The 11297-nt window shown below is 41.0% G+C and overlaps 1 long non-coding RNA gene across 1 annotated transcript; it reads right to left on the reverse strand.

Annotated features, from left to right (window-relative positions):
* Nucleotides 1–5992: 5992 nt before the first annotated feature.
* LOC112080821 (uncharacterized) lies at nt 5993–7058 on the reverse strand. Its single transcript, XR_002896237.2, has 2 exons — nt 6693–7058; nt 5993–6567 (listed from the first exon to the last, which is right to left on the reverse strand). It is a non-coding gene; the product is annotated as an uncharacterized lncRNA (long non-coding RNA).
* Between the last annotated feature and the right edge of the window lie 4239 nt (nt 7059–11297).

The following is an 11297-nucleotide window of genomic DNA, read 5'->3' on the forward strand; positions in this document are numbered from 1 at the left end:
CGGATTACAAAAAGAAAGGCCAGACTTCGCGGATGGTATGCTAATTAAAGTATTTAATTTTTCCCAAAAAATTGATTCTGCACATCAAGAGGTAACTAGTTTATAAGAGTGCATTTTACTTTACTTATACCAATACAAAAATCTAGTTCTCTTATCATAACAATCTATACATTCAAGCCTGTATGGGAAGCTGAAGAGTCTCCAATGGCTTTTTAATGACTACAGTGGGATTGAATGAATGAAAGGGAATCAGCTACTGAGCCATTTTAGTTTTTTCACCACCTTCTCACTGCCCTTTTCCTCTCTTCCTTATCTCCACAACAGGAAACATACATCAACACAGATTATTCTGGTATGGACATGCTAATGACCAGCATATAGCTTAAGTCTGAGACATACACATCCTAACATATTATTTGGACAGTGAAGCTAAAAAGTTTCATTTGCTCAATACTCCAGATTTTGGAATTTGATATCAATGTTTTTTTATCAGGCTACATGAATGCATTTAGAAATGAATGCCTTCTTGTATCTAGTCCCCATTTGAATATCGTCGATTAAGGCAACTAGGCAATTTACTTGAGTTGTTATTACATTTGTCAAAGTTGAGTATTTAGTTTCCATTTACCTGAGTGAGAAAGTAACAGATGCACAAGATCATGAACCCAGATGTGATAAACTCTCACTTTTACCATGGGAGTAACACGGGAGGTTAGCATTTTTGGTGGGGGATAATATTTATCGCCTCTGTAACTTTCTCATCACCATTATTCATTTTTTTTAAATGTATGTTATTTACTTTATTTAAGTAGGGCAAGTCAGATAAAAACAATTTTATTCGACAATAAGGCCTGCCCAGCAACTCTAACGATGCTTGGCAATTGGTGCGCTACTATGGGGACTCTGATCACGGCCGGTTGTGAATACAGCTCGGGATCAAACCAGGGGTCTGTAGTGACACTCTAGCACTGAGATGCAGCACTTCAGACCGCTTTACCATCGGGAGGCTATGAATATCCGTTATCAATGGTAGCATCCACATTAATATAGAAGTGTTCAAAAATATATGACTGATTGATGTAGTAAAAGTCAGCAGGTGGAAGTCCTATGCTTTATTGAAAGGAGAACATTGAAACCCTCAGGAGAAAGCTGTATATTGCCATAACCTGCTCATTAATAAATCCCCAATGTTCTCCTCTCTCTTTGTATTTAAAGAGGTCCTCAGCTATTTTTAAATTGTACTGTTGAAACACAATATCCCAAGTATAAATATAGTAAAGTGAGCACACTAAAGTGTAAAAAAACAATAAACTTTTGAGCAAAATAGTGTTTTTTTAGACACAACTTCAATGGAGTAGGGCAAGGTGTCAAACTCATTCCGAGAGCCAAGCCTGCGGTTTTCGCTTGTCCTTATACTTGACTGATGAATTAAGGTCCAAATTAAGTAACCCCAACACTGTTTGTCTAGGCCTTAATTCAAGGAAAAACAGGTTAGGAAAAACAAAAACCTGCAGACACTATGCCTCCCATTGAATGAATTTGAAACCTCTGGAGTAGGGTATTCAATGAGTTGGTCCTGTTGGGAATCTCTGACGTCATTGGCCTCCCTCCTATCTTGAGGAACAATAGAGGAGAAATAGAGAACAAAATAGCAAAGCCCCCCCCCCTTCTCTCCACCACACACACACACACATACAACACCTGGACCATCTGTTGAGATGTGCCTTTTGTTAAGTAAACCAGGTGTTAAATGACGTGAAAAGGAGACTGGAGTGCCACTTGACATTCAGCTCCATTGTTTGACTATTTAACCTCTTGGTCCTCCCTGTGCATGCCACACCCTCTCCAATGTAGTGTACATGTGAACAATTTCAAACAATGGCTGCATTATGTTCTGTGGTGCTTGAAAATAAAAGGACACTTGTGGTAGATTGGAGCCATCAGAGTTAAGTTCACAGCTCTTTCATACTGAGCATTTAGGTGATAATGTCTTACCCTGAAAAGGACCATTGATAAACAGCAGAGCTGTAAAAGATCTACATCTATTTGCACAATCAACTGGGTCAGTGATTTCAATGCAGTCTCACACTCAATTTGGAAAATAACATGCAATGTGTAAAACACTGCAAAACACAGAGCAGAACCAGTTCACCTGCTTTTACAATATGATTTGACTAGATGTTCAATGTTTCTTTCGGGGGAAAAATAATTACAATATAATTGTATTTCCATATTAAAACGAGAGTTCAGCTCACGTCACAGGGTTGACCTTAAACGGATGGACAAATGTCATTTCATCATTAATCACATAATAACTTTTCTCAACCAACTGCAGAACATGTTTTGACAGTGGATTTAGAAGTGGATATGAACCATTCTTCACTTGAACTTGATTGTTCAACTCCCCTGCACTTTCTTCTTCCTCTCTTCCCTTATCTCACCACAGGAAACATCACATCAACACAGAATATTCTGGTATGGACATGCTAATGACCAGCACATGGCTGGAAATTAAATACTATGTCCCTGAACAAAGGGGGGGTCAAAATCAAAAGTAACAGTTAGTATCTGGTGTGGCACCAGCTGCATTAAGTACTGCAGTGCATCTGCTCCTCGTGAACCAGATTTGCCAGTTCTTGCTGTGAGATGTTACCCAACCTTCCCACCAAGGCACCTGCAAGTTCCTGGACATTTCTGGGGGGAATGGCCCTAGCCCTCACCATCCGATCCAACAGGTCCCAGACGTGCTCAATGGGATTGAGATCCGGGCTCTTCGCTGGCCATGGCAGAACACTGACATTCCTGCTTGGAGGAAATCATGCTCAGAACGAGCAGCATGGCTGGTGGCATTGTCCTGCTGAGGGTCATGTCAGGATGAGCCTGCAGGAAGGGTACCCATGAGGGAGGAGGATGTCTTCCCTGTAACGCACAGCGTTGAGATTGCCTGCAATGACAACAAGCTCAGTCCGATGATGCTGTGACACATCGCCACAGACCATGACGGACCTCCACCTCCAAACCGATTCACTCCAGAGTACAGGCCTTGGTGTAACGCTCATTCCTTCAACAATAAACGTGAATCCGACCATCACCCTGGTGAGACAAAACTGCGACTCGTCAGTGAAGAGCACTTTTTCCCAGTCCTGTCTGGTCCAGCGACGGTGGGGTTTGTGCCCATAGACAACGTTGTTGCGGTGATATCTGATGAGGACCTGCATTACAACAGGCCTACAAGCCCTTAGTCCAACCTCTCTCAGCCTATTGTGAACAGTCTGAGCACTGATGGAGGGATTTGGAGGGAGTTGTTGTTGCTCCTGTACCTGTACCGCAGGTGTGATGTTCGGATGTACCGATCTGTGGCAGGTGTTGTTACACGTGGTCTGCCACTGCGAGGACGATCAGCTGTCCGTCCTGTCTCCCTGTAGCGCTGTCTTAAGCATCTCACAGTATGGCATGGAAATGTGTCATGTTTGGGCTTCTTGTGGTCAATTTGCACTCTACAAATTATTTGTAATTATTTTCCGGCCCGGTGTCCATCATTCATGAAAAAAATCGTCCCGCAGCTGATGATCCCTGATGTAGAGCTTAAAATCATGTTTTAAAAAAGTATAATTTTGCTCTCATTGGATGTCAAGTATTTTAACTGATTAAAGCATTACAGAAAGAGATATATTCAGAGACATCGGTTCAACAACTGCAGAGTTTGTGCCCCTGTTTAAGGTAGTTGTTGTGAATTGTTAGATTACTTGTTAGATATTACTGCATGTTCGGAACTAGAAGCACCAGCATTTCGCTACACTCGCACTAACATCTGCTAACCATGTGTATGTGACCAAAAAAATTGGATTTGATTTTTTACTCACTATATGCCGATATACACTGAGTATACAAAATATTAAGAACATCAGCTCTTTCCATGACATTGACTAACCAGGTGGATCCAGGTGAAAGCTATAATCCTTATTGATGTCACTTGTTAAATCACTTCAATCAGTGTAGATGAATGGGAGGTGACATGTTAAAGAAGGATTTTTAGCCGTGAGACAATTGGACATGATTGTGTATGTGTGCCATTCAAATCAAATCAAATTGTATTTGTCACATGCGCCGAATAGAACAGGTGTAGACCTTAAAGTGAAATGCTTACTTACAAGCCCTTAAACCAACAATGCAATTTAAAGAAAATAACCAAAAAATAATTAAAAAGTAAGAGATAAGAATAACAAATAATTAAAGAGCAGCAGTAAATAAAAATGCGGGGTTATATCAGGGGATATCGGTACAGAGTCAATGTGCGGGACACCGGTGTCGAGATAATTGAGATAATATGTACATGTAGGTAAAATATTAAAGTGACTTCAGAGGGTGAATGGGCAAGACAAAAGATTTAAGTGCTTTTGACTGGGATATGGTAGTAGGTGCCAGGCGCAATGGTTTGTGTCAATAAATAAATAAATCAAATGTATTTATAAAGCCCTTTTAACATCAGCAGATGTCACAAAGTGCTATACAGTAACCAGCTAAGGCCCAAAAAGCAAGCAATGCAGATGTAAAACTGCAGGGCTGCTGGGTTTTTCACACTCAACAGTTTCCTGTGTGTATCAAGAATGGTCCACCACTCAAAGACATCCAGACAACTTGACACAACTGTGGGAAGCTTGGAGTCAACATGGGTCAGCATCCCTGTGGAATACTTTTGACAACTTGAAGAGTCATGCCCTGACAAATTGAGGCTGTTCTGATGGCAAAGGTTGGGGGGGGGGGGCAACTCAATATCAGGAAGGTGCTTTGTACTGTACACTCAGTTTATGCAGCCCATGTATCTGATGCTGTCTGGTTAAAAGTACATGACATATCTTTTTGGCCCAGACAACTCAGATACATGCGCTACACATACAGAGACAAAGGGACAATGTTTAGCTCTCACTCAGATGCTTCATTTTTTCTAACTAGCCAAGTCGTAAGTACAACTTCTTATTTTCAATTACAGGCCTAAAAACAGTGGATTAACTGGGGCAGAACGACAGATGTGTACCTTGTCAGTCAGGGATTCGATCTTGCGATTCTTGCAACCTTTCGGTTGTTAGTCCAACACTCTAACCACTAGGCTACCTGCAGCCCTTAATCGGAGATTGATGCTTCTTTCTGTTTAAATATTGAATATTTTATTTGGAGGGGCAAGCAAGTATGTTAAGAAAGCATCTTGATTAGCGGTGCATTGCATCATACCATTAAAAAAAAAGATATATATATACTGTATATTTCCTATTGACGTACAATCGGTCAGAAGCACCGTACATCAAATTGGCCAGGCCCTGATAGGAATGGGATGGTACGTTACTTCTGAATGTAGTGACTGTGTAAATTCCAATTAGTTTCATTAAAGACAAACAATATAGGCTACATAGAGAGATCGATCATCATATGTCGCTTGTAATTCAAAGCCATGTTTTCTAGTACCTTTCTAGTTTAATTATCATATTATGATGAAATGCTTGAGGTAAACAGCATATCTAGTTTAGTAATAGAAAACGATATGCCATTTTACCAGCAGTTTTTATATACCCCAAAAAACATAGAATCCCTGGTATAGCTGTTGCACATGCAGCATACTCTTGTCATAGCCTAGCCTATATATTTATCAATTACTGTATGATAATATAGGGTGTATACATTTTAGTGTATATTTTACTAAACGTTGAAGAGGAATTAGAGTACACTAAAAACACCCGACTTTTCAGGGGTTACACGTTTGGCATAATACTTTATAGTCACTTGTCTTGCTTTTAGTAATGACACAATTCTAATGGCTGGACATTACAAAAGTATGTCTTATCCACTATCAAATCATCTGCATTCAAAACTTGGTAATGTCACAATCATCATTTTTTACATAACTCATAAATGTATGGTTATCAATTGATAATAGACAATTCGTGTAAAACCTGTCTTGTGTTTTAATTTTTTTTTTTTGAATAAAAAAAATACAACGTTATCAAGTTTCTGCATTTTATTTGTAACACAATTGGTAGGGTGCAAAACACAATGTTGAAACATCACATGCATCAGGAGAATTAGTGGCAATATATCCATGCTATAACACAGACTCGGTTGTTAATTCACTGGAAGCACAGTATCTTGTGCTTTGGGATATGGCCTAGCAAAGCATGAAGTCATCTCTCGTCTTCTGTTGTTCTGGATATTGCGTGCGCAAGACCACAAGCAAATCCGTTGCCACTACCCACAGCTTCAGGAGCCTTGTTCCGTGTCGATCTGCGCACTTGTCCGGGTCTTCGTTTCACAGATGTGTCCTGGATGGGTGGGAGGGGAGGAGGCGGTGCCGCACTGGCCCTCATGTGCTTCTCGCGAAGCTCGAATGCCAGATCATGACGAAATCTCTCCTTGGCACGGTCTTAGCGGTGCATTGCGTGAACAAAACATATGCGTTGATTGCAGCCAGGTCAAGAAGGTTGAAGAATACCGCAAGGGGCAGCGGTGTGAACCTCCTTTCTCCAACCCTGTCACACACTCCACCGTACGCTCTCTTGTCATCCTATTTACGTCAACCTATGGGATAGAATACAATTGATTAGCATTACATCCCCAATGAAAAACAACAACCCATTTGGTAGTCTGCAAGTGCATGACACGTGTATGGCATGATGTTAAAAAATATCGTACTGTGAAACTACCCTGTTGCTATTATAGAACGTCACGGTCTCCGGTTCTCTCGTTCGGTCGCTCCCGATGGCGACAGTCGGGTGCATAGTGTCCAGAATACAGACGTTCTTTCTTGGGTTACTTCCTGTAAACCGTAAGGGTTGCTTTGTCATGCTTTAGCACGGTAGTGGAGTATAGCTTTGTCTGTGCCTGATTACGCATCACGGGAGGCAGTTCTCGTCCGCAATGACTCACGGCCCACCAAGTTGGTATTGTTGGCAATCAACTTATTTGCTAATGGCAGGGATGTGCGAGAACTTGTCCGTAGTGACATTTCTCCCCGCAAGAGTAAGGTTCACAAGCTTCAATGCCACATTTTCAGGCTTGAGATTCATCTTCCCACGAATAAGGAACGACATGGGAATGACATTTAGCACGTACTTGCTGTCTACGTCAGCGGTCAACGAAAACTTGATGACCTCCCCACTTGTAAGGAACCGTTGCTCCTCAACAGTGATGTTCAACCCTGGCTTGTAACATGCAACGCAGTTCGCGTACAAACGCGTTCCAAACTTCTGAGACCACGGCGAATTTGTTAGAATTTGTCCGGGGGCGTGATCTCTCTTGTGTCAAAGCGCAGTACGCATGATTTTGTGAAGCGGTCCATTGGCATTGTGTCTCGAAAGAAATCTGATTTTAAACATGACCAGTAGCCATCCAAGACGCTTGTCTATTGCGGTATAGCCCACGGACATACAGGACCGAATGAATGCTTCCAATTTCCTCACAGACAAGTCCATGTTGTGTTTTTTCCTTGCGCCCGGTGCGCCTCAGCCACAGTACAGTCCTGATGCGCTGCAACATCTCCATGTACACAAACATGAAAGCTGGAGTAGGCACGTCGATTCTGTCTTTTGCATATGGTGTAGGGCCTGATCCACTCTGGTGTCGTTCTGTGTTAATAATCGACCCGTGGCGTTACCAACAGGCTGTTTCACCCAAACTGTGCGTCCACCCCTTGTTATCGCTCTCCATCTCAGTTGGTGACGGCTCCACGTGGGCAACGTAGGGGCTTTTTTGCGCCCATGTTGACTGTAGCAACTGCGGGAGTTTTGCTGCTTGCGTTTGGGTGCCGCTGGCACCCTGGCAGGGATCCATACGTCTCACAGTCAGAATCGGAATATACTGAAAAATGCCAATATTTATCATCATAGATCTCTTGATACATCTCATCAAGTTCCCCCCCTTCCGTCTGAATCCTGTCATCCAGCTCAGCAACCGCAAACATTTTAGAACGTCCATTGAATTTCCCCATTTCGCCATTGTAAATTACGCACGCTTCGTTTTTACAGGTCACTACGGCTTTCTCCTGCAGGAAGACTCGTCTGAATTCGATCCCCCAGAGTGGAACTTTATACACCATACCCAGACCCACTTCAGTTTAGATATTATAATTAGTCTACTGCACCACAATTGATTGCCCCGCCACGTCTTCATTCCATTAAAGATGGGTAATTAGTAATGGATTGTTCATATTGTTAATATGTTCTCACCTATAGGATCAGACAGTGGCCAGCACCCCTCAATGTGATATTATTAGGTGGTGGGGGGAAAGGCCGATACTAACCTAGAAAAGTGTCATTGTCACATACTAAGGAGTAAAAGCAGCCGAATAACAAGATATTTTTTCGTTTGTGATATTGAAATTCTCTAAAACGTCAGCGTCATAAAGACGGGAAGATGACAATTCTTTATAATTTTATGTTAGTTTTACACTTGGTTCTTTATTCAAGGAAAAATCCACAAAAAAACGATATTTTGGTATTTTTCCATTAGTCCAGAATCTTTTTTTGTATTTGGGCAGATATTGAAATAGATTTTATCGCAATGATATTGTCTGTATGCCTATTAAACAAAGCCACTAACATTAAAGGAATGACTTCATGCAAAAACTATCTTTTGGTATTTTTTATCATCTTATAAACTGTTGATCACAGTCCCAAAATGTTTTCTGCATGTCGAGCAGTCACGTTTTTGCAGATATTGGCTTTCAAGACAGTAAAGTGTCACCTGCCCACGTCATCATGAACACTTGCTTATGAAAATCCTAGCTCTGTGAACAGTAGTAAAGGTATAATTTGAGGTTCGTGCTCCAGAATTATTACAAACATTGACTGTCTTACCCGTGTAAATTGCAGGCTGACTACGCTACATGTCTTTTAGAAACAGGTAAGGCGTCTCTCGCTCCTTTCGTAAATCTGACAAGCACGCCATTTTTGCTTATCGCGCTGCAACAGTAAGACTCAAGGAAGTGTCAGTGGTCAGGTCTGCACAGCGTTTGGTCCAACCATTAGAATCACGACTCCAATCTAGCGAAACACAAGCATTAGGCACAAAGTTACAGAGGAGCAAATCAACGGGTCGGATACGAGTGCGTAATGTGGCGGGGCTCCTAATGATACGGATTAACAAAAAGAAGCCGCCACTTCGCGGATGGTAATGCTAATTAAAGTATTTTTTTTTTCCAAAAATATTCGTCTGCAAACCTCAAGAGGTAAAACTAGTTTTAAGAAGTGCATTTTACTTTACTTATACACAACAAATCTAGTTCTCTTATCACTAACCAAAATCTACCATTCAGCATGTATGGGCAGCTGAAAGAGTCTTCAAGGTTTTTATGGACAAGTGGCATTGAAATGAATGGAAGGGAATAGCCTACTGAGCATTTTAGTTTTTTATCACACCTTTCTCACCTGCCTCTTTTCTTCTCTCTTATCTCACACAGAAACTAATCAACCAGATTATTCTGGTATGGCATGCTAATGACAGCTATAGTTAAGTCTGAGATCATACCAAGCCTACATATTCTTTGGCAGTGAAGTCTAAAACGTTTCATTTGGTCGAATACTCAGCATTTTGGATTTGATATAAATGTTTTTATATCAGGCTACATGAATGCAATTTAGAAATGAATGCACTTATGTATCTAGTCCCACTTTTGATATGTCTATTAGGCAATAGGACAAATTTATTTGAGTGTATTCCATTTTGTCAAAAGTTGAGTAATTTGTTCATTTACCTGAGTGAGAATAACAAGATGCAGCAATAGATCTGAACCCAAGATGTGATAACCTTCCTTTACATGGGAGTAAACGGAGGTTAGCATTTGGTTCTGGGGTATATATTTAACGCCTCTGTAACTTTCCTCACCATATTCATTCCTTTTTTAATGTATGTTTATTTAACCTTTATTTAAGTAGGCAAGTAGATAAAAAAAATTCTTATTCAATAACGAGCTTGCACCAAGCCAAACTAACGATGCTGGGCCATTGTGGCGGCCTACCTTAGGGACTCCGACAGGCCGGTTTGTGATACACGCCTGGGGAATCAAACCAGGTCTGTAGTGACACTTAGCACTGAGATGCAGCCCCTTAGACGCTTTACACTCGGGATGCTTATGATTATCGTTATATGGTAGCATCCACATTAATATAGATAGTGGTCAAAATATATGAATCTGAATGTAGTAAAAGTCAGCAGGTTGGTAAGTCTTATGCTTTATTTAGAAGGAGAAAATTGACCTAGGATGAAAGCTGTATTTGCATAACTGCTCATTAATAAATCCAATGTTTCCTCCTCCTCTTTGTATTTAGAGGTCCTCGCTATTTTTGAAATTGTACTGTTGAAACACAATAGTGCAAGTATAAATATAGTAAAGTGAGCACACAAAGTGGTAAAAACAATAACATTTTGAGCCAATAGTGTTTTTTTAGACACACTTCAGATGGAGGTAAGGGCACAGGTGTAACTCATTCCCGGAGAGCAAGGCTGCGGGTTTTCGCTTGTCCCTTATACTTTGACTGATGAATTAAGGTCAACAAATTAGTAACTCAGCGCACACTGTTGTCTAGGCCTTAATTCCAAGGAAAAACAGGTTAGGAAAAACAAAAACTGCAGACACTATGCCCTCCATTGATGAATTTGATCCTCTGGAGTAGGGTATTCAAGTGAGTTGGTCTGTTGGGATTCCTTCTGACGTCATCTAGGCGCCTCCTATTGAGGACAATAGAGGAAGCAATAGAGAACAAATAGCAAGCCCCCCCCTTCTCTCAGCACACCACACACACATACACACTGGAACCATCTGTTGGATGTGCCTTTTGTTAAGAAACCAGGTGTTTAAATGACGTGAAAGGAGAGCTGGGTGCCACTGACATTCAGCTCCATTGTTGCACTATTTAACGCTCTTTGTCCTCCTGTGCATGCACAAACCTCTCCAATGTAGTGTACATGTGAACAATTTCAAACAATGGCTGGCATTATGTTCTGTGGTGCTTGAAAATACAGGAACACTTGTGGTAGATTGGAAGCATCAGAGTTAAGTTCACAGCACTTTCATATGAGGCATTTAGGGTGATAATGTTTACCTGAAAAGGAACATTGATCAAACAGCAGAGCTTACAAGATTACATTATTTGCACAATCAACGTGGGTGTGATTTCAATGCAGTTACCTCAATTGAAAAATAATTCATGCAAAATGTGTAAACATTGCAAAACACAAGAGCAGACAGTTCACCTGCTTACAATTATGATTTGACTAGATGTTCATGTTTTCTTTCGGGGGACCTCACCCTC

The sequence above is a fragment of the Salvelinus sp. IW2-2015 genome, unplaced genomic scaffold (genome assembly GCF_002910315.2).
Source record: "Salvelinus sp. IW2-2015 unplaced genomic scaffold, ASM291031v2 Un_scaffold16521, whole genome shotgun sequence".
In the NCBI taxonomy this organism is placed as follows: domain Eukaryota; kingdom Metazoa; phylum Chordata; class Actinopteri; order Salmoniformes; family Salmonidae; genus Salvelinus; species Salvelinus sp. IW2-2015.